Source organism: Macrotis lagotis, chromosome 7 (genome assembly GCF_037893015.1).
Source record: "Macrotis lagotis isolate mMagLag1 chromosome 7, bilby.v1.9.chrom.fasta, whole genome shotgun sequence".
In the NCBI taxonomy this organism is placed as follows: Eukaryota; Metazoa; Chordata; class Mammalia; order Peramelemorphia; family Peramelidae; genus Macrotis; species Macrotis lagotis.
The window spans coordinates 9,375,691-9,398,751 of record NC_133664.1 but is presented as its reverse complement, the minus strand read 5'-3'; the positions used below and the strand labels follow the sequence as shown (position 1 = coordinate 9,398,751).

General features: G+C 40.6%; 1 protein-coding gene and 1 non-coding gene across 6 annotated transcripts in view; both read right to left on the bottom strand.

Annotated features, from left to right (window-relative positions):
• The window catches only part of HDAC9 (histone deacetylase 9), a 947,449-nt gene that overhangs the window by 914,599 nt on the left and 9,789 nt on the right, over nucleotides 1–23,061 (bottom strand). The window lies entirely within an intron of this gene.
• Nucleotides 15,919–16,025, bottom strand: LOC141494576 (U6 spliceosomal RNA). Its single transcript, XR_012470485.1, has one exon. It is a non-coding gene; the product is annotated as a U6 spliceosomal RNA (small nuclear RNA).

The following is a 23,061-nucleotide window of genomic DNA, read 5'->3' as shown; positions in this document are numbered from 1 at the left end:
GCATGCCATCATTAGGGTTGGCACCTTTGTTTTATATGTAAATACATTCAGAAGGATCCCAGCCAATAAAGCAGGGCCGCAGATGGTGGCGACAAGTTAGGAAGTGCGGCTCGCTCACTCTCTCTCCACACACATTCATCTATTACCCGTATATGGTGCAAAGAAAGATACAGGAGCCCTTCCAAGTTTCCCCAAGGATAATTTTGTATTCATTTTTATAAACAATTAGACACATTTAATTTGGAAAATTGTTCATTTTCACACTTCAGTGACTAATATGCTCATCCTCTGCCCCCAGGCCATATGGCTGTTTCCTCTACACCTTTCCTACATAGGAGAGGGCTAAGGCAGGGAGGGAAGGAAAAGCCAGAAGTAGGGGAGGAATGGATGGGATGAAAAAGTTAGGAAACTGAGGCAATAGCCAGTCTCTGCCCTCATAGGTAAAGACCTTTACCTCTTTCTATCACTCTGGAGCAAATTCTAGTTTTCTTTCTTTTGTTCTCCTCTCAGTCTCTCTGCCATCTCTCTGTCTCTCTGTCTCTCTGTCTCTGTCTCTGTCTCTGTCTCTCTCTCTCTCTCTCTCTCTCTCTCTCTCTCTCTCTCTCTTATTTGAATAAAGCACTTGGAAATTTTTTTTAATCCTCTTTTAGGTTTGATTGCTTTTGATCATCAGGGACCTGGATGTCAGACCCTTAGGCCTACTAACTGAAATCTAGCTCTCGATAACCCCACCAATGGTGAACAAAAAAAAAGGTAAAAGAGGAATACTTTTAAAATCCTCTTTTGAACTTGTAATAGAAAATGCCTTTCCCATTCAGAGAAATAACCATGGTATCTGAATGCAGACATATTTTTGCTTCTCATTTTTTCCTCCTTTGGTTTTGATTCTTCTTTTACATGGTTAATATGGAAATATGTTTAATATATTTTTGCATGTATGACCTATATAAGATTAATTGCCATCAAGGTGAGGGGATGGGGAAGGGAAGGAGGAAAAAAATGTGGAACTCAAAATCTTGCAAAAAATGAAAGTTGAAAACTGTTTTACATGTAATTGGAAAAAAATTTAAAATAAAATTTTAAAAAGTCTTTTTTGACAACCTGACAAACTGAAACTTATCTCCCACTTCTACTCTTAGAGGATAGAAATCCTTAAAAATCTTTCATATTGTCTGAAAATGAATAGATTTATGGGAAAAAATTTCCAAAGTACTTTCTATTATTTAAAGTGGAAACTGAACCTTAATATAGAATGCAAAGATGGTTCTCAATTCTATGCCCTTATCAGATAGTTTGTTTAAAACAGGGTTTCTTTCATGTATTTATCCTTTTGTCAGACCTGCTTAAAGAATAACAGAGTTGAAAAGAATCTCAGAGAAGAGAAGAGAAAAAGAGAAAACAGGGGAGGGGAGGAAAGTAAGACAAGTTTATAATGAATTTTTTTTTTGTTAACAAAAATTAACTTCATTTCCTCCCACCTACCCACCCTTCTCTCCTCATGGTTTTATTTTGGACTTTGACTCTGTCATCCAAAATGTTGGTCATGCCTCTCAGATTCATGTAATCTGCAGATCTAATAAGCATACCAGTAGGCTCTTCAGCAAGTCATAGATTAAAGTCTTAAGCATAGGCCAGAGACAAGCACAGGTCCTAGGACCATTCCCTGAGACACTTAGAAAAAAATCCATAAGATTTTTTGGAAATATTTGTCTTAAGAATTTTTCGATTTCTAAAAACCAAATCTTTCTTTGTGACATTTATTCATAATCATCTACTGATTCCCAATGACTTGTTTTTCTTTTCAAAAAATATAAAATTATATTTTCATGAGACATATTGAATGAATTTACTAGTTTGTTGATATTTTTTGTTTTGTTTTATTTTCTTTGTGAATACAGAGAAGAGATGGAATAAACTGCCACCTAGAGTTAGATTTGGGTTCAGTTTATTATATAATATGGAAATGACTGGACAGTAATAGCATTAGTCAGGACTGTGATAAGCAGTGTCACAGAAAATAATCATGGGACAATATTTAATCCAGGGGAAAGAGGGCAAGATTTGGAGACCAAAGATCTGAATTTGAATTCTACTTCTACCATTTATAACCTGTGTGACTTTTTGCAAGTCACTTCCTCTCTCTTTACCTTAGTTGCTCATTTATAAAATGAAGCAGCTGTTCAAGATGCCTGCTATATCTATGATTCTGGGATCTGGAGATGCCAGGAATGAATTGGATTCTCCTATTAAATGAAAGCAAGTATTAGGGTAATCTGACTTATTATTCATTCTTTTCAGTTGTCTGTTTTCACTTGGAATGCTGGGACTACCCAGCAAGCTTCAGCTGCTCCTGAAACATTTGGTCAAATAATTGGGGTTTCCTTACATCACTGAGCAGAATACTCCTCTATTCCATGCATAACTTACTGAGTATTCTCCCTGAATCATAGTGACAGGGCCTCGAAAGGACACTAAGTATTTTCCACTGCTCCTGGGATCCCTGTCAGTTATCACAATATGCTTTTCAGATCTAAATGTGACAATTGAATGCCTCATAGCCTGGAGAAAAGTCATCTTGCACCTTTTGGGATTTTCATTTCTTAGATCACACCTTGTCAGAATTCCTGCAGTGAGCTGAGAGCTTCATGATGGAACTGGCACTCTCCTGGATGTGGGAGCTATGCAGGAGCAGGATTCACAGGTTCTGAAACATTAGCCCCATCAAACATCAGTCTGAAGTTGGCCATAATAGCCTCTATGCATTCTCATTCTCGTGTCTCTGAGTATACTATGTGTCCAGGTGTCTGCATCCGACCCTTTAAAAATACTGTATGATCCTAGATAAGTGACTTCCCTTCTCCCAGGCTCAATTTCTTTCTATGAAAAAATGGGAACAATTGTAATCATGGAAGTGATCTCAAAGGGATGTTATGATATTAAAATGCCATGATACGTGAAAAAGACTTTACAGACTTTAAAGTATCATGCAAAGGCCAATGTTCATTATTAATGTTGTCACATCTTTTGGGGATATGTTGGGGACAGATTTGTGTTCAAATTCCATTTCAGACACTTACTAGCTGTGTGACCCTGGGCAAGCACTTTAACCTCTCTGATTCTCACCATCAAAATGGGGATAATAAGAACACCTTCCTCCCTAGCTGGTTGTAAGAATGCAATGTAAAACATTCTGCTAACATCAAAGGCCAACAGACATTTAAGTTAGTCTAATTACCATTACTGTTATCATTTTAATTGTAGGTTCCAATGCTTTCTTCTCAAGCTTCTGGAAGGAGTGGCATATCAAGGCTCCCAATTCTGCCACTGCATGACCTTGGACAACTTACTTAACTTCCTTAAGTATCAGTTTCTTCAACTCTAAAATGAGGATAAAGGAGACATCTGTTTTTTAAAGCCCTGGGAAATTTAAAAAGCACCTCAGGTACAGAAATCCTTTAGGAAAGTACCATTGTCCCCATTTTACAGATGAAGAAACTGAGGTTTAGAGAGGTGATAAAGTTTGCTCTCTGTCTCATGGGTAAGTATTCAGTAGATCTAACTTTCAGTCCAGAATTCTCTCTTCTCCTCTTGACTCTTTAAAGTGATGCCCAGTTCTGAGTCTTTGAGTCCATGATGGTCACCTCCTTACCCTTCCTCTCCCATCTGTTCACATACTTGATCCACCCATCATTCATTTCATCTACTCTAAAAGAAATAGGCATCTGTCTCCTCCTTGCTTCTTGCAGCTACCTGACCCAGTCCCTAAAATCCACTGGTATCTTCTCCCTATTCTCTTCACTCAGCAATCCAAACTCCTGTTGGTTCAATCAGAGTGAAGATTTCTTCCTTGGGCTTTGGGATTCCTGCTCCCCAGATCCACTGACACTAAAAAGTCTGGTATCCAAAGTGTAACAATATTTCCTCTAAGTGTTCTAGGAATATCCATGAGGAGTTGGGGGTTGGGGAGGGTTTGATGTTATTACTCCCAGGTCTCTACTACTGTGTTTCCCCTTGTGATGATCAGTTAAGACAAATGAGTCACTGTGAGTTAGTTTTTAGATAGAAATATTTACTAAGGTGACATAGTAAATACAATTCATACAAAACATCCTCCCAGAAGTCTACAACACACCCTTCCATCAGCAAATGTAGAATCCAGGGCAAAGTTGACTCAAGCTTAGAGAGGATATGTAGCATATGGCTTCTGATTACTGAGAGTCTTCTCCTGCCCTTCATGACATATTCATAAAGTTCCCCCTTGTAATGTTTTAGCTTGAGTATAGACTTTTTTAAAGGGTTTTGCAAGGCAATGGGGTTAAGTGACTTGCCCAAGGCCACACAGCTAGGTCATTATTAAGTGTCTGAGGCCGGATTTGAACTCAGGTCTTCCTGACTCCAGGGTCATTGCTCTATCTACTACACCACCTAGCTGCCCTGGATGATGGACTTCTTGTAGAGACTTCCTTTCTTCAGAGTTTCCACTCCATCCTGATCTCCCTATTCAGATCCTGCACTAGCTCTTATGAGGACACTGAGGAGGTGTGCACCAGAATCCTCCAAAACGCTAAAGTTCATAAGACCCTCTTCTAATCAAGGGTAGGGGGAAGAAGGTAGAGGCTGGCTCATCACCTACTCAAGTGATTCCTTCTTAGAGGGCTGGCCAGAATGGTTCTCACCACCAAGCTGCCAAAGTCTCAGCAGCTTCTGAACTATTCTGATATTTTACAGAAGACTCACAGGAAATGATCAAATCTCCTTGGTCAATTAATGCTTCCTATGGAGTAGTATTAGTCCATTTCATCCACTGATTTTCAAGAAATTCTCACATCTAGCCTAATTCTCAGACTTGAAGGATTGACTTAATTGTGGTCTTCAAGATTGTTCACACCTAGTTCATTTAAGTGAGGTGAGGGGATTAATAGAGTGATTCAGTGGAGATAACTTCACCTGATTAAAGTGTAAGAGCTAAATAGAATGGAAGAGTGATTGACTCAATCAACTTCCATGTCTATATGGGTGGGACTAGAGACCAATGAGGCTCCTGCCCCCTCTTAAATTCTTTGTTTCTCTCATCTTCCTGAAACCTTAGACTCCCTGAGAGGCTTCACAGTCCTCCCACTTTCTCCCATTACTTTCTTCCCCTAGGCTCTGTGCAGTCTACATTCCACTCATTCCTCTGAGGGAAAACTTATTTTTAGCCAAAACCTGTTTTTCACCTCTTCTCCCCATCTCCTCACCTTAGCTGAAATCTGACACTTCTTCGATGATGCCACACTCTCGGAGCTTTCACAGAAATACAAATCCCAAAGCCAGAAGGAATCTCAGAGGCTACTGAGTGCAAACCAAGACTGAACAAGAATCTCCTCTGTGACCTATATGAAAATGATTATTCTAGTTTTTTATGATGTGGATCTGCCCCCCCCCCCCCATCAAGGCAGTCCATTCTACTTTGGGACGACCCTAATGCTCAGAGATGTTTTCCTCACATCAAGTCTAAGTTGTCTTATAGCCATTACTCCTCTAGGGACAAGCAAAGATGTCCATTCCCTCTTGCTTGTAACTTCAGTCCTCCCTCAAGGGGGAGGAGGGGTGGAGGAGATCCTTTTTCAAATACAGTAGTAAAGGTAAAGCTCCCCCCGCCCCAAAAAAAAGAAAAAAACAAACAAGCATTCCTTAACTCCTTAATACCCTTTCTGGGTTATGAATTCAACTTTCACTTACCCTTCTTCATTTGAAATTTGCACCGAAAGCACAGGTTTGAATCAAGCTTTAGTTGGGCATAAGGGCACATTTTGTTCTTCTATCCTTCAGGGCAGAAGCCAATGGCAATGTTCTCTCAAGGATATATAGGGGGAAACCCAGCCCCAGCCCTCTGCATGTCTGTATAGCAAACAATGTATCTTTCCCATTACTCCCATACTCTGTGACACTGAAGTCCCCCCATGGAGGTCTTCAGCAACTTGGTCAGCTCTTTTGCCCACCTCATTTCCCACCATGGGCTGGGGGATTTCAAAATCAGTGTTAGATGCATCAGACATCTTGATTTGAGGGTACTTTAGCTGTAGTCACACTCTACACCCCATCAATCCTGATACTTCTGGTTCCTGCTCAGAGGTCAACAATTCAGAATTTCCTGTTTCAGGCTGACTGATGAATGGTGTGAAGTATCCCAGAGCTGGTGGTCTCTCCTGTTTGACATTGTTTTTTATAACTGCATATTTATTATCCTGAAGAAGAAAATGGCAAAGCACTTAGTATCCCTGCCAAAAAAAAAACACTAAATGGGGTCATGGAGACTTGGGCATGACTGAAACGACTCATCAACAACAGCATGTATTTTATATAGACCTGAGATCATAGAATCTTTGGCCTAGAACTGGAAGCATTCCCAGAAGCTATCTAGGCCATTTTCTTCATTTTATAGACGAGAACATTGAGGCCAAAAAAAAAAAGGCTAAGAAGCGGCCATAACTGGCACATGGCAGACTCCTAATAAATAAATGTTTGCTGATGGATGGATTGCAAGGTGAATCATTGTTACACATTTGCATTGATACCAATATGTGAGTCCACAAATAGCTTCAATCAGGGCCAATAAGAAGCAAAATGTGAAGGAGGCACAATAGATTCTGAAAGTTTAAAACCCTTTTTCTTGGTCCACCCTTTAGGTCTGCAGTGCCCTACTCCACTCAAGCACTCAAAGCCTTCATCTTGCTCCACTTGGCTTGTCTGGTGTTCCAAATTGCAGATTATTCTTTCCCCTCCTTCTCCATTGTATCTTAAGGCTATTTCTCCCTTGAAGATGTGTAATAATGCTTGGCCTTCATTTCAAAGAGGAATATGACATCAGGGAGGATAAGCTATGACAAGCATGTGAATTGCATTTGAGTGGGGGGGGGGGCCAATGCTAAGGCTCCAGCCTCACTTTCTCCTCTGGAGACATCTGGGTCCAGTGGCCAGATAGTTATCAGGACAACTGGAGATGGCCCTGAATGTGAAGAAATCAGGATTAAGTGACTTGCCCAAGGTCACACAGCTAAAGTGTCTAAGGTAAAAACTCCTATCCTCTGGACTCTAAGGCCAATGTTCTATCCACTGTACTGCTTTGGGCCATATTGCCTTTTCCCTTTTCTACTCAATAACTCTTGATCTCTTAGGAAATGATTAATATGACTCCTGGATAACTGAATCCATTTTTTTTTAATTTGAGAGAGAAAGAAAGATTTTTAATGAGAATTTTCAGGGAATTCACAATCTCTTAAAAATAAATACCTCCATCAAAATTAACTTCTGTAAATTGAAGTAAGATCTAATTGCCCAGGTCACTGAGAAGTAAAGCAAATTGCCCAGGATCATGAAGCTAGGCCAGGAGAGAGGAAAGACTTGAACCCATGTCTATCCTATCTTTGAAGCCTGCTCTCTGTTCATTACCCCACATTACTTCTTTAAGATTAGAAGTTTTAGAAAAGGAATTAACCTGCTTTGGCAATACAGTTTCTCATAAGGAACTCCCTACTTTAAGAAATCTGTTGTTTTTTTTAATGAGGCTATGATTCTTAATAGTAATCTTGAGAAGTTGGACTGACAGACATTCCTGTAGGGATAATGGAAATGCATTGTTCATGGACGTCATTCCCAGATTCAAAGGGGTCTGCCATGTAACCACAAGAAAAGATGAAAAAAGAGGAAGAACAGAGCTGTGACATGGGAAGAAGATGAAAAGAGAGAAGAGATTACTCAGAAGACCTGGGCCTCTTTTGAGAATCCTACCCACAGCTTCCGGTCTAGTCAGGTCCTATGTAATTAGCCTCCTTCTTGCTAACTTGGTCCACTTGAGTCAGCTACTGGATGTCCCTCAAGGGCTGGAGACAGCCTCAGAACGATCTGCATACCCCTCTGAGCAAGATCTGAGAGGCAATGGAGATGATGCCCTTTGAGGAGAGAGAGAAGACAGTTCTAAACTGAGGTCCAACTCTACTGAAGACAGAAAGCCATTCCCTGGATCTAGCTACAGTTTTATTTCCAGAGCCCAGGGTTCAAGCAGAAGCAGCAGTGAAGTGGGACAAGGGTGAGTTAGAATGCCTCTCCCTGGTTCCAAACTGCTAGAAGAAAACTCTCTGACCATAGATAATGATGTTATGGGGCAGCTAAACTAGGTGGTACAATAGATAGAGCACCGACCCTTGAGTCGACCTGAGTTCAAATGTGACCTCTGACACTTAGTAATTACCTAGCTGTGAGTCACTTTGACCCTATTGCCTTGCAAAAAAGACAACAAAAAATCAAAAACAATAATGATGTTATACCACAGATGACTAAGAAGACACATTTCTAATTACTTACCTATCTGGTTGTTCTCCATCCGTAGGGCTTTAAAAATAGCTTGCCTGCTAATCCAATAAAATAATTAGAAAGGCCTATTATGCTTTAATGTGTAACAAAGAAAGCATGAGTGTTTTAGCAGTGCCCTTCAATTTTTATCCCGAAACAAGAATAATATGAACACTTCTAGCATCCAGGCAGTTTCAACAGAAAGAGAGTTCAGGGACAAAGGGTCATCCTAAGTAGCAAATAGCAATATGATATAGTAGAGAGAGTTCTGACCCTGGAGCTGGAAGACCTGGGTGGTCCAAATCTGAAACCCATCCCCTTAAGCCCTTGTGACTCAGGTTTACTTGTCTCTCTGGGTCTGGTCCCTAATTTGTAAAATGAATGGTTAAGACTAGGTGAAAATAATAGCCAATGTTGACTTTGAACTTCCAAGTTTGCAAAGTAATTGAAATTATTGTGCTAATGTCCCAGATGAAGGAACCTAGACTCATGGAAGTCAGGTGGCCTGTCCAGAACCACATAGTTAGAAAGGTATGAGTACATTGATTTTGATATCTGAGGGTTGTTAAAGGAATCCCCCCCTTGATTTACAGGTAAGAATTTTAAGGTCAAAGATATCAAATTGCTTGTGACAACTCATACAGGTGGTGAATGACAAAAATAGGATTTGAATCTGCAATTGCACCACATTTTCCCCTTTAGAGATGAGCTCCAGAGTTGAGTATATATAAGTCTAAGTTTGGTACACTGGCCCTTGTTACCCTGCTTCTCTTAGATGATCTCCAAGGTTTCTTTCAGCTCTAAATCCTGTGGTTCTCTTCCAAACAGCAGTCTTCCCCACTTCTTAAAGCTGACCCTATCCTGGCTATGTATGTATATATGTGTTGGATGGCTTGCCTGGCTAACACCAGCAAAAAAAGGCAGTCATTGTCCACTTGTCTCAGGGACCATACACCTCTGCTTCCATTCCTCAAGCTACCCCAGCAGTCAGCAAAAAGTTGAGCCTCAGGAGTAGGGGATTGCTTCATAGTTCTGGTTCTCCTTCAGTTAGCTCAAGATGCTGTACTTTAACCAGAACAGATGAAATAAAGGATTCTTTCTTGGGTGTAACTGCATCCCTGGAAGACAGGCATACATTGATAGGAATTGGAAGATAGCTTCACCTGGGACAGGTGCTTCATGATGGCTAGAATGTCTGAGCTGGCTGTGGCTCCTAGCTGCCAGGCTTCAAGGAAAGGGGTCAAGCTCAAAGAAATGATGAGGATGACAACTGACTTGTATTGAGGACTTTATACAAAGTCCTCAGAGTTGGAAGGGTCTTCGGTGCCCATCTAGTTTAGTCCAACTCATACCTCAAGGGAATCCCTACTATAGCATCATTGACAAGTGGTCATACGGGGACAGCTAGGTGGCACGGTAGATAGAGGACTGGCCCTGGAGTCCTGAGTTCAAATGTGGCCTTAGACACTTAATAACGACCCAGCTGTGTGACCTTGGGCAAGTCACTTAATCCCATTGCTTCCTAAAAAATAAAGATAATATAATAGATAGATTGACAAATAGATTGCTGTTTCTGACAAATGGTCATCCATTCTCTGCTTTAAAACCTCCAAGGAAGGGGCCCGACTGCCTCTCAAAGCAGCCTATTCACTTTAGAACAAATCTAATCATTTGGAGGTTTTTCCATCCACTGCTCCCAGTTCTTCCCTTTAGGTCCAAATCTAGTTGCTCCTCCCTACTTGAAGCCAACTTTGTTTTATCCCTTTGATTTTCTTCTCTCCAGGCTAAGCATCCATGGCTCCTTTGGTCAATCCTCCTGGTTACTCTCACTAGTTCATCAATGTCCTTCTTAAGCCCTGGTGCTCAGAATTGAACACAACACTTCAGATGAGATCTGATTCTCACCTCCCTATTCCTGCATCCTGCAATGACAGGGCTGCTATATCACACTGATGACTCAGTGAGTCTTCAGTCCCCTAATACCCAAGATCTCGACCCTAACGACAGTTGTCTTTCCATGCCTCCTGCATCTTACACTGGTGATGTTGACTTTTTTGAACCTATAGCAAGCCTTCTCTGGCCTCACTCTCCCAGAACAAAGATAGCTATATCTTCCCATTAGAATTTTAGGATACCCTTGAGGAGTTATCTTTAATTTTATCAGCTCAAGCCATTATTCTGGTGCAGTCCACTCCCTGTTAACTCCCAATGACTAACTCTACATGTCATTCAACCAAGGAACACTAATTTTTATAAAGAATATTTAAAGACAGAACAAAAATGGGAATTGGAATATCCCCCTCAGGGATATACTCTTTCCTATATCACTTCAGTCTCCCACTGTACATAGTGGCTATATAGTAATGGTCCTTATCAAGTCACAACCTCAATTTTGGGTGAGGTCCTGAATATCTGGAGGACACCTCTCTCTGCTCAGGGAATCAATTTTAATGCTCCTTATCAAGTCACAACCTCAATTTTGGGTGAGGTCCTGAATATCTGGAGGACAACTCTCTCTGCTCAGGGAATCAATTTTAGGCCGGCTACAAAATTTGACAAGGATTTAACTCATGAATTTCTGGATCCCAGGGGCTTGCTCTCCTGACCTTCTGGAACTCAGATAAGTCTTCAGATTAATCTCCTCTCAAGATATAAGAACAAAGGAAGAGACAAAGAATCAAGACCTAGATTTACCAGCCACATGCTAACCTCAGAGGAAGAGAGCCCAAAGGCTCTCCTCTTATAGTACAAAAGACCAAGACTGGTGCCTTTTGAACGACCAGAAGCCTATATAGGCTGCAAAGTTTTGACAAGATATTTCCATTCTTTATCATAGCGATTCTTCCAGAGTCAAGCGCCCTGTCCTCTTCCAAGTGAGAGATCGCCCCTCTGCATATGCTCATGTGGACTGGGCCCAGTGACCTGCTTCATGCTCAGGTACAAAACTTGCTATTTCTGCAGAGCTGCTCCATCCTAGTAGATTCAGGCCTTTAGTCTCACCTGATAAGATCTTTTGGGATCCTCTGCCATCTGCAAATTTGACCAAATACTGACTTTGATGCTAACTAGAGGCATGATGCTAAGCAAGTCATTTACTTCTCCGAGCCTCAGTTTCCTCATCTGTAAAATGAGGGCAATAGCACCTGTAGGATCTACCTTGGTTGGTTCAAATGAACTTACAGAGACAAAGCACTCTGAAAGCTTTAAGAAATGTTCTAGAAATGCCAGTTACTGAGATATCTTCCTCTTCCCCTTATGCTTCCACCTTTGGCTTGAGTAGTTGCATTATTCTATAGAATTAGTTTAGTATGGTTTGTTGGAGTTGTGATATTAAGATTAAAGCAGGTGACAGAAAGAAAATATTCCTGAGAATCATTGAATGACATTAGAGTGGACTGAGTCAAAGGAAGTAAATGCTTCAAGTTTAGTTAAACTTCATAAGGTGAAATGGGTCACATGAATTTCAATTAAACACCTGCTGTATGCAAGGTCTTATGATGTATATTGGGAATAAAAAGGCAAAATCAAGGCTTTGTTGTGCCTCTGTCACTTCATCCTGTTGGCCTCAGTTTCCTTATATGTAAAACAAGCTGGAGAAGTACATGGTAAAATACTCCAGTATCTTTGCCAATAAAACTCCAAACCAGGTCATTGAACAACAACAAATTAGGGAGCTTTCCTTTATTAGAGAATGCAACTGGAAAAGAGAGAGATCACAAAGAGAGGATAATTTGAGGAGGAAAACCTAGCTCCTGGAGGAAATCAGAGAAAGCTTCCTTAGGAGCTATCACTTGGAATGAGCTTTGAAGTAAACCCACAGACCATTATATAAAATAATAATACTAATAGCTGACATTTACAAAGAGCTTCAAGACTTCATATTTTCTCATTTCAATGCCCCTTCCCAGCAATAATAACTTTGTTAGAGAAGTGGTATTTTTATCTCTGATTTTACAAGTAAGGAAACTGAGGTTAAGGAAAAGTCAATCTTACTCATTAAGTGAGTTAATAGGTAGCATTCTAGCCAGGTCTTCCTGACTCCAATTCAGTGCCTTGGACTTTCCTGTACATTAACTTGTTCTCTAAGGGGTAAAAGTGAGAAGAGATCACGCCAAATATCAAAGATAGATGGACAAAGGCAGAGACAGGGGAAATGGATTACTGAGTCAGGGCATGGCTAGTAGTCCACTATGAAGGAAATGGAGTGTGTGAAAGGGAATGATGTAGTAAACAGCTGGAAGGGAGGGAAGGGCCAGATTGTCAAGGACTTTATTTACCAAGATGAAGAGTTGACCTTTTATCATGCAGCCAGAGGGAGCCCCAGTAGGTTGTAGAGGAGGTCAGTGAAGTAGACAGTCCTGGGTTTTATTTAGTAGAATTATTTTGGTAGCCTTATGTAATGGGGGTTACATCCTAGTCCCAGGAAGCCTTATCTGTGGACTCCATTGGCTCTGAGAAGGAAGTCTAACCTGCCTCTATTTCCCATTTAGGGACTAAGTAATGAAAAACATGGAATTTTGCCATTTTTCTTTGGATGAGAGTCATTACAATAAGAGTAGTGAAAATTGGGCAAAGTGTCATAGCAGCAGGTATCTCAAAACCAGCCAACTGTGATATGGGAATGACTCTGGGTGTAGGTGCTCCTATAATTATTCCAAGCTACTGATTAAAAACTAGGACTGCCTGTAGCAAAACTTCCAAGGAGTTTTATAATAACAACCCTTCCCACTGAATGAGGGCTTGGTGTTTCCAAAGGACTTTCAAATGATTAATTAGCTTAAACCATCCCATTCCTAGGACCCAAGCTAGTGCCTTTGTTTTTAAAGACCAAGAGAGGTAAAATTATAATTTGTTGAAGGCTCTATTGCAACATCATCTAAATTTATTTCTTAACAATTGCTAGTCTGTTTTTAGTCAAGGAGGCCAAGCGAGTTTCATTAAAACATCAAATGAGAAAATTATACTGTCAGTTAGATGTTGTGTTCCAGATAGACTGAAAATAATGTGCTACATTTGGGCACTGCTTGCTTTAAGGCATCTTTGAATTCATTTACCATCATCTAAACCAAAAGTTTACTTTTGTAAAAAAAAATTGATATTTCAAACCTCCCACTAAAGATAAAGGGGTAGTTTATCAATCTGAGACCAATGCTACCCACACCAGCTGGGCAGACTTCCATTAGAAAACATTGATTCTATTCTTCTCTGAAAAAATTCCTTTGAAGAAACTCTAAATTGATCTTCATTCAAAGGTTACACTCTAAAAATCTTCCTTTTTTAGTTTCCTGCTTTCACCCCCAGTATCTTACAGATAAAAAGGCCTTGAATTGCAAATAAATTCTCACTACCATACAGATATGGGTAAGCAATTTAACTCAGTCTTTCCTAGGGTTTTCCCCCTTTAGTCATTCTTGTACCACCGTCACAGATCACTGAGATTTCAAATAATGTTGTGTAAGAATTGTTTCTAAATCTCAAAGCAGTTTTCTTAAGGATTAAAAAAAATGTCTAGGGTCACAGAATCCGAAGAATAAACTTATTGACTCTCAGATTAGAAACCAACATGAGGAGTGGCTAGTTGGTGCAGTGGATAGAGCACCGGCCCTGGAGTCAGGAGTACCTGGGTTCAAATCCGGTCTCAAACGCTTAATAATTACCTAGCTGTGTGGCCTTGGGCAAGCCACTTAACCCCATTTGTCTTACAAAAAAAAAAAAAGAAAAGAAACCAAGATGACGGGCCATACCTAGGTGAGAATATTCTGTGTATACCATCTCACCATGGTCTTCTTGACTTTGCTCCCCAGTCCCAAGGGAAGGGGGAATCCATTCTCTCCTGGACTGCCTCCTCCATATTTGTATGTTCTTCTAACTAGATAATCTGCCTTTGCATCAAACCTGCCTCTCTAACTTCCACCCATGAGCATCCACTAGGTCTGCCTTTTGGGTCTCCTCAGAAAAAGGCTGATTCCTGTCCTCTGTGATGGTCCATCATCTCCTTGAAGAAGCATTGGCATGTCTCTGCCCAAGGATTCCTGATTTTAGACTAGCTATCTCCAATTTCTTAAATGGATTGATTTTGAAGTCTCTCATGTACCTGGCTACACTCTAACTGTTTAATCCACACCACTGGGTTCTGTTGGATCTCTGAATTCTAGAGGATAAGATGATATAAGAATTTCCACTTGGGTATTGCTTTGTTTGAGCAGAATGGTCAACGAATGAGTTTGTTTTGTTGGATTCTACCTATTCCTGCTTAGGGTGGAAGGAATGAGGGTGAAAAACTCATGGATAGTATAGAGGATCAATGAAATCTTTTTTTTTTAAATATACACAGAAAACAAAAAGACCAGAAGGAAAACACAAATGGAGCAGCTGTGTAACTACTCTGTGGAATTTCATGTATCAACAGATGTGTGTGTAGTGATTCCAACCTCTGTTGGATGTGTGATCTTGAGCAAACCAAGTCCTTTAATCTCTCCCGGCTCCAGGTTGCTCTGTAAGACACTAAAAATCCTGGGGATGATCTACATTGAATTAACTCACAAGAGTACTCACTACTCCAGTGAAGTCACAGGTTCACTAAGTTATCCACAGATGGATGAATTTTGAACCTTGGTTCATTCTGGAGATAAAACACATGAAGTCTCTACTCCCATGCCCTTTCCCTTACTTTGAGCCTTCATGCTTGGACAATTGTAATCGCTAACTTGGTCCCCCTTTCTCAAGACCATCTTCTACTCAACTGTCAAATGGATTCTCCTAAAGCACTGATTTGGCTATGACACCCCAGCTCAGAAAGGGTCCATAGCTCCCTATAACCTCTAGGTCATAATGCAAACTGCTTAGTTTAGAGGTCCAAGGATGTTTCTAAGCTAGTCACTCATGACTTCACGTTTAGCACCTTCTACACACCAAACACGAGGGTCTATTTGCCTTTTGTAGGAAGACATAGAGTGAAAACAACCTTGGAAACCTCTCAGTCCATCCTCCTCATCTTGTAGTCAAGGTAATGGAAGCTTAGCCAGATGTCTACTCACACATGTGGGTGGGGAGTCCAGATCAAAGGTCACCTAGTTAGTGAGTATCCAAGGTGGGTTGGGTGGTTCCAGGGCCTTATTACATGATGCCTCACCAGTGGGGCATTCCACTCTCATTTCCTTGCCTCTGCTAAGGATGTCCCTGAGGTCTGAAATGTGCTCACTCCTCACATTGGATCCTTAGCACCCTTAGTTTCTTTGAGGTTCTGATCCAAAAAGAGATCTCTGCTTTCTCCAGTTGCCAGTACACTCTCTATAAAAATTATGTTACATTTATTTTATATACAATTTGTGGCTACTTTTGTAGCCTTCAATCCTCATAGACTACAAACTCCTTGAGGGCAGAAATGTTTGACTTTTGTCTTTATAACTCAGAGTTTGGCACAGAGGAGTCACTGATTACTGTGAATGCTTTCTGAATGGATGTGAAGAAAGCCATGAACTCACTTGCTGTGTGGCCTTGGGCAAGGACTTCATCTCTCTGACTATAGTTTTCTCCCACATAAAAAAAGAGTGGGAATGAGAAGAACTCCCAGATCCTTCCAGTCCCAGATCCATGATTCAGTGACTGAGTGATGGTCATCTCCCTTGGCAGGGGCCATGCTAATCTTCTCTGTATCATTCCAGTATTGGTATATGTGCTGCCAAAGTGAGCACGTGATGGTCATCTCAGTATCAAACAAAATATACCAGAAATCATGGATTCAATAAGCATTTGTCACATATCTACTTGACAACAGGAACAAGAAACAAAGCTGAAAAAACTACCCTTCCCTCGGGGACCTTTAGAGAAACTGAGTCCTGAGTCTGATTAGCAAATGGGCAGATACCTCTAATGTGCTGTGACCTACATCCTACTTTTGTGAAGTGGGAATGCTTGCTGATATTCTCCCAAGAGCATTGTAAAAAACCATTCATCAAACATGTTTGGAGCTCTGCAGATAAAAGGCCACCAGAGTTCTATTTCAGTTTGGAGCACCCAGAAGAGAGTGACTTAACTCCCTGCTTGTAAACCCTTTTGGGCAGATGTGATCCCATTTCAGACCCCCTAAGAACATGGTGAGGTTTGTGAATGGGGTGGAGGCCAAGAGAAGACCTGGGGATGTCTTGGCATAATAAAGTCCCTTACATGGCAGATCTCTACCTATTCTCTGGACCAGACTTGGGAGTTTGTGGATAAAAAGAACTGCAGGAGAAATCTACCAATCAAAGCCAATCATCTGTTCTTTTTGAGAGGCATCTGGGGCAATGAGGGAGCAGGTTACTGCTCAGGGACATAGAAGGAGGGACATCTCTGGGACTCTAAGACCAACTAACTCTCTATCCACAATTCCACATGACCTCTCATTTTCCCACTAATACCTCAGTCTCCTTTTACTAGGCCAAGTTATATAATATAATAGGCACCAGTTACTAAAAATCCATTTATTATGGTGAGGCTTCCAGTGCTGGGCATCCTAGCCAATCACAGGTGGAAGAACTTACAGGGCAGGACAGATTCTCTTGTCAGGGTAGTGGACAGCATCTGACCAGCCTTTGGTGAGAAGCCTAATCAAGGAAGAAATTGCTTTTTTTTGGTGTAATTCACTGACTACTAGATTTTCTAGATTACTAGAAGTTTTCTTTTTTAAATCAAGATATAGCATCTCTTTTGAAAAAAATATCTTTTTTTAACAGTCGTATTGTTTCCTCATTTATTAACTGACACTAACAAGAATAAATCATGTTTGTTGCAACCTGCCACTTTGTCAATTAGGTTTATTCATCAAGGTCTCCTTGGCCTGGGCCATGTCATTTGCTACCCAGATTAACCCGGGGCAGCTTTGATAAAGGGTTGACAGGAAGTTATGAACCTCAGAAAAAGATTTGTTACTTTACAATAGTTATACTTGAAGATTAAAAACTCACAAAATTATAGAGGTTTGAAAGAATTGTTTACTTCTTAATTAGGAAACTTAGAGAATATTTTGTTTTTTGACTAGACTTCTCTTCTTGGGAATCTCACCTTTGGTTAAATACATAACATGTGTCTTAGATTTCATTCCCTCTGTTGTGAAACTTGCATACCATGTCCCACCTATCCAAATAGTTGAGTGTGTGAGTGTGTGAAGAAAAAAGAACTCAGGAAGAAATGGAACCAAGTGAGTTCATACCTTTGGAATGTGAATTCTCAGGTAACCTTGAGATCTGGGTTATAACCTTACGACAAGCTACAGTCAGAGCCAGATCCAGGGGACATGAAACAATTGGTGAGAAACATTCTGAGCAATGTCCTTCACAACCATAATCACCAGGATTGAAAGCCCACCCATTTCTATAGTGGGGGGGTTTCCACATTAGCGGTTTCCTCTGGAATAAAACCTGAACTCCTGTATTAAGCATTTGAAGCCTTTATAGCCAATTCATTAATTGAGAAGTATTTCTTAAGTGCCTACTGTGGGGCAGGCATTGTGCTAGGTATGGGGAGGAGTGTCATTTGTCTTTCATTTTCGTAGAGGACCAATGACGTTAAAGGGAGATATATTGACTTTCTAGTGAACTGGATTTTAAGTGAGGCAGAGTTGCAAAAAAAAAAAATCATAGCCTCACTCTCTTCCAGAATCATTGAAGCCCAGTGGCAGAACAAAAGGTAAGACAACTGGCAATGGCAGGCTGTCGTGGATAACCTTGCCATCTTCAATGTCTGACCCAAGCGGTAAGCATTCCACATGCCTGCTTCATGAAGCTACCTTCAGGGCTGTTGGAATAAAGTGTTGTTCTCATCCACCCATACCCTTAAGCAAAGTCTTCACATGCTGGGGGTAAATACCCCCCACCTCGATGACTGGTTTGTGGCCTGTGGGTTACCCTCAATCTGGTTTAGCCTGTCTGCAGAGACAGCTTATTAGGGTGTGGCTATTGTACAGGCTTCAGTTTCTTGGAGCCACAGATGAGAGTTGGGTGGAGGGAGGACACCAAAGGTAGATGAGCAGTCCTGAATAGGGCTTGGCAAGTCCTCCCACCAGAGGTATTAGTTCTCCTTGAAAACCCATCCATACTACTACATTAGGCACTAGAGATACAAAGACAAAAGTGAACTGAACAGCCCCTACCTTCAAGTGGCTTATATCCTATTGTGGGAGAGAACAGCTAAATATGCCAATTTATAGAAAATTCTCTTTAAAAAACTTCTATTGAGGGGAAGATGGCTTGAATTTTGTCTTTCTATTCCCAGAATATAGCACAATGTCTGACACACACACACACACACACACACACACACACACACACACATTTATATGTATACTGGAAAATACATATCGTATAGATAAATCTAGAACCTGCAGCAGTAGCAATAGTTCGTGTAATAAGGAAGTTCATATCCCAATTTTTCTCTTATACCCCCAACAAGTCACATCCCACATGCATGGGACTGAGCAGAGAAATCAAGCCAACCAAGAAATGTGTTTAATGTGATGCCAAGGGATGACTGTTTAAGAAGACATGGTTAAAAAAAGAAATGTGTAGGGTAAATGCCCATGTCACAGAAATTGAAGACACTGACTAATGAATTTTCATATGGAATTTCTGTTGTAAGGGAGTCTCAGAGCTGAAACTCAAGCCAAAACACACTCAAAGAATCATCTTGTTCAATCTTCTTTGGGGTCACCAAAACCCAGAGAAATTGTGGGACTGGCACAAGGTAACTTGATGACAAGGTTTGGGCTTTTTTTCATTATACCACATTCACTGCCTTTGAGAGCTGAGAAAAGACAAAGACAGAGATAGAGACAGACAAGAAGAGTTAAAGACAGATAAAGAGAGAGAGAGAGAGAGAGAGAGAGAGAGAGAGAGAGAGAGAGAGAGAGAGAGAGAGAGAGAGAGTCTTCTCTGCTAGTTTCCTGGTTGTTGAGGGTGTGGGAATTCCCACCCGCCTGTCACATTTCCCTAGTACCAGCACTAGTAGAAGCTATTTCACACTCCAATGATTTTCTCAAGAAGAAAGAACAAAACAATCATTTATTCAGCAGAATCAGATGGTGAACACTAGCCATAGTATGTGCCCATTTCTTTTCAGGGGCATTAAATCTCTGTGAAACTAGTAGAATTTTAGCTTTGGAGACATGGAAAAAAGGAAGAAAAGCTTTCTTTAGATACTTATTCTGATAGTTTCATTGTGACTTAAACCTTTAAGTGAGAAAAGGAATGCGTAAGAACAGATAATTGTGGAGTTAAATTAAGGTGGAAACTGAATAATAATTGGGTTATCCGGTAATTATTTTGTCTCTGACTGATGCTATGTTGAACACAGACTTTTTGTTGCTTTCAAATACTGCACAGTTGGACCACCTTTCACAGCATGGTTTTTGTCTTTGTGCGTCTTGAGTTCTTACATAAGGAAAACAAGACCATCTATACCATCAGAGGTGATTGTGAGTATCACAGGATTTTTTGGTTAAGAAAAAAAGAGATGTTAGAACTTAAAAAAAATCTGAGAATAGAGGGAAATGATCAGAAAATGTATTAATATTTTTATACTAATGTTGAAAAACCATTCAAGTCAATTTGGGAATTGAAGGCACTGATCAAACACCTTCTATATGAAGATTATGCTCATCCCCTCAGTTTCTGTAAACTGTCCTCCAAAATAACCATGGGTTTATTTTTATATGTCCCTCAGTAATTCATTTTTTCTCAAATTTTTCATTAATCCCATTATCCCTGTCCTAAGTCTAAAGATCTTATAACTGATACAATGTTTATTAAATACCTTCTTGATATCCCAGCCCACCAACATTATCTTTGGCTAATGAAGGTGGCCTTCCTTAACTAACCATCCTGTGTGGTTCCCATCAGATCCAGAGTCCCAAATCTCAGATGGATGCTGACCCCCAGCTCTGATGCCAAAATCTTACTCTAACCTTTAGACTCATTATTGTCTTGGTAGGGGACCAAACAATGATCTTGCCATCTACCTTGCCACTTCCCTGCATAAGTACAAACCACCCCTTCCATCTGCAATGGATTGAACTTGCATATGAGCCTTCCCTTAAAATAGTGTCTCTTCTGATTGATGCATGAATTTCTTGAGAGCCCAGATGTATTGAATTTCTATTTTTATCACCAGAATGTAGTCCAGATCTTGGCACAGAGTATGTGTGCTATCTCTTCCTATTAGAATGTAAGCTTCTTGAAAGGGAGGGACTATTTCTGCTATTTTTTTTCTGTCTTCGACACTCAGAACAAAGCCTAGCACATAGCAGATGTCTGCTAGTGCATTGGTTAACCACTTGTGTATGGTCAGCCTGGGTCACCTGAAATGCCACATACTTTCAAACCACCTCCATGTTGTTGGTGTTTTTCCCACACTGTTTCCCATGCCCTTCCTCCTTTTCACTAGAGATCTTGCTCATCTTTTAAAGCCCAATTTATAGAAGCACATACTGAGAGATAAACAGGGACCTTAGAGACCATCTTGTCCAATCCCGCCATATTTTATATATATTTACATACAGAAACCAAGACATGGAAGAGTTGAGTGACATAGTCCAAGATCACATGACTAGTAAGGGTTTAAAGTAGGATTTGAATTCAGCTCTTTCTAAAATGCAGTATCCTCTCCAACTAGCTTCCTACCAGGCCTCATTTCCTACAGAAAGTCTTCCCTAAAACCTCACCCCCTCTCAGGAACAACTATCTCCTTCACCTACCTCATAGGATGCTTTATCTTGTACCTTTGGTCATCTCTGAGTGTTTCTTAGCCCCCACAAGGATCTTTAGAGTCCTCAGACAGTACATGAAACAGGGTGGGAACTTAATATTTATTGAACTATATCCTAAGGGGATATTAAGGGACTACTAACAGTGTATTAGTCAACTTGTGCTTTGAGCTGTTAAGGGATTATTGGTGATTCTGGGTCAACCTTAGTTCAAAGGGCTAAGGATGTGCTCATAGAACAGATTTCCCAGAGATTAGAGGGAAAACAGTCCTGGAAAAAAACCACAACTTACTTTTGAGAACAATCAATTCAGAACAGGAGAAATATCTAGGGGAAAAAGATTAATCTAGTTCTCTTTTTTTTCTTTTAAAGAGTTTCACTGTAACCAAAATGCCCAGTATACTAAGATATAACATGACATCTCAGAAGTGACTTTTATTTGAACTTCCTAAAGGACTAGACATCACATCAACCAAATGAAGGCATCAACATCAGAAATTCAAAGTCAGGGAGGTTGTGCCCCCAGCCCAGCCATTAGTTATGATGATACTGATACACAACTCAGTTTTTTCTCAATTTTTCATTTGTCCCATGATCCCTGTCCTAAGTCTAATGATCTCATAACAGTCACAATGTTTATTGTATTCACTATTTTGTAGTGAGTTTTTAGAATCACAGTATTAGACAAAAATAACCCTTTGGCTATTACTCTATAGAATGCAAAAAAAGGGCCATCTTAGCAAAAGAAAAAAGACACATACTTAATGGATGCCACCATCTCTGCCACAAAACTATATAGAGTTCTTTTATGGAAATCCTTCCAGAAAACTTGCTGCCCTCAGTAATTTTCCTAATCTCCAATGTTAGATGGAGTCGCTAGCGAGATAATGATGATGATGGTAACTAGAACTTTGAGGTTTGTAAAGCGCTTCACAAACCGTATGTCATTTAATCCTTACAATAACTCTGGGAAATAAGCACCATGACGATTATCCCCATTTTACAGATGAATAAGCTGAGACAGACAAAAGTTAAGAGCTTTGCTCAAAGCTGCACAAAGTAAGTATTTGGGTCTGGATTAGAACTCAGGTTTTCTTGACCCCAAGACCAATGTTGCATCTTCTGGGTCACCAAGTTGGAACTGAAAAAAATAGAAGAGATTTAGTAAAGCCCTTAGTAAGGACCAGGGGGGTGTTCTCTGCACTGGGGCTACCCAGGAAAGTTAGGGTTGGACCTTGTTCCCAATGGGCTCTTGTTCTGATGGGAGGAAACAACATGGGTGGGATTCAGAGAATTTAGCTATAGAACAGGTGAGTCCAGAGGATGCTGAAGTAAGGTCAGTGGTATTTCCCAGACTTTCTTGGATGAAAGAACAAACAGAAGCAAAAGATGGTAGCTATCTTCACCATCAGATCACAAAGCTAGGATGATCAAAGGATTGGTGAATTAAGACCTCAAGGCCATCACATTTCATGTGACAGATGAATCTCAAGGAGGTAAATGGACTTGCCCAGGGTCACATAAACTAGTAAGTATCAGAGGTGGACTCTGAAAGGATTTGTCATTCTTCTTTTCTCCATGCAGGAATGTATCAGGGAATAAGTATCTAATAAGAGACATTCTGCCATCCTGACCAATGCCATTGACTGGCTTGTATACAAGGTCTTCATTTAATGATTTACTAAGCTCCTTTTAAGCCCCAGCTGGATCTGCAGCACCTTTCTAGGCACTGGAGACATAAGGCTGGATCAATAAAGCATCTCTATGGAGAATTCAGCACAAAGCCCATATAAAACCAAATGAATGGCTGGGTTGGGGTACAGTGGGATGGGTGTTCTCCTGATCAATAGATGCTCTGTTCTGGAGCTAGGCTCCAAAGCTCCACGGGGCTAGGCTAAGGGAATGCTGTCTCTCTTTGGTGGTGTGTCCCCTCCTTCCTCCCTCTCCAGGGGGCCCCCCACCCCATGCTCACAGCCCACCTTTGGGAACAGTTG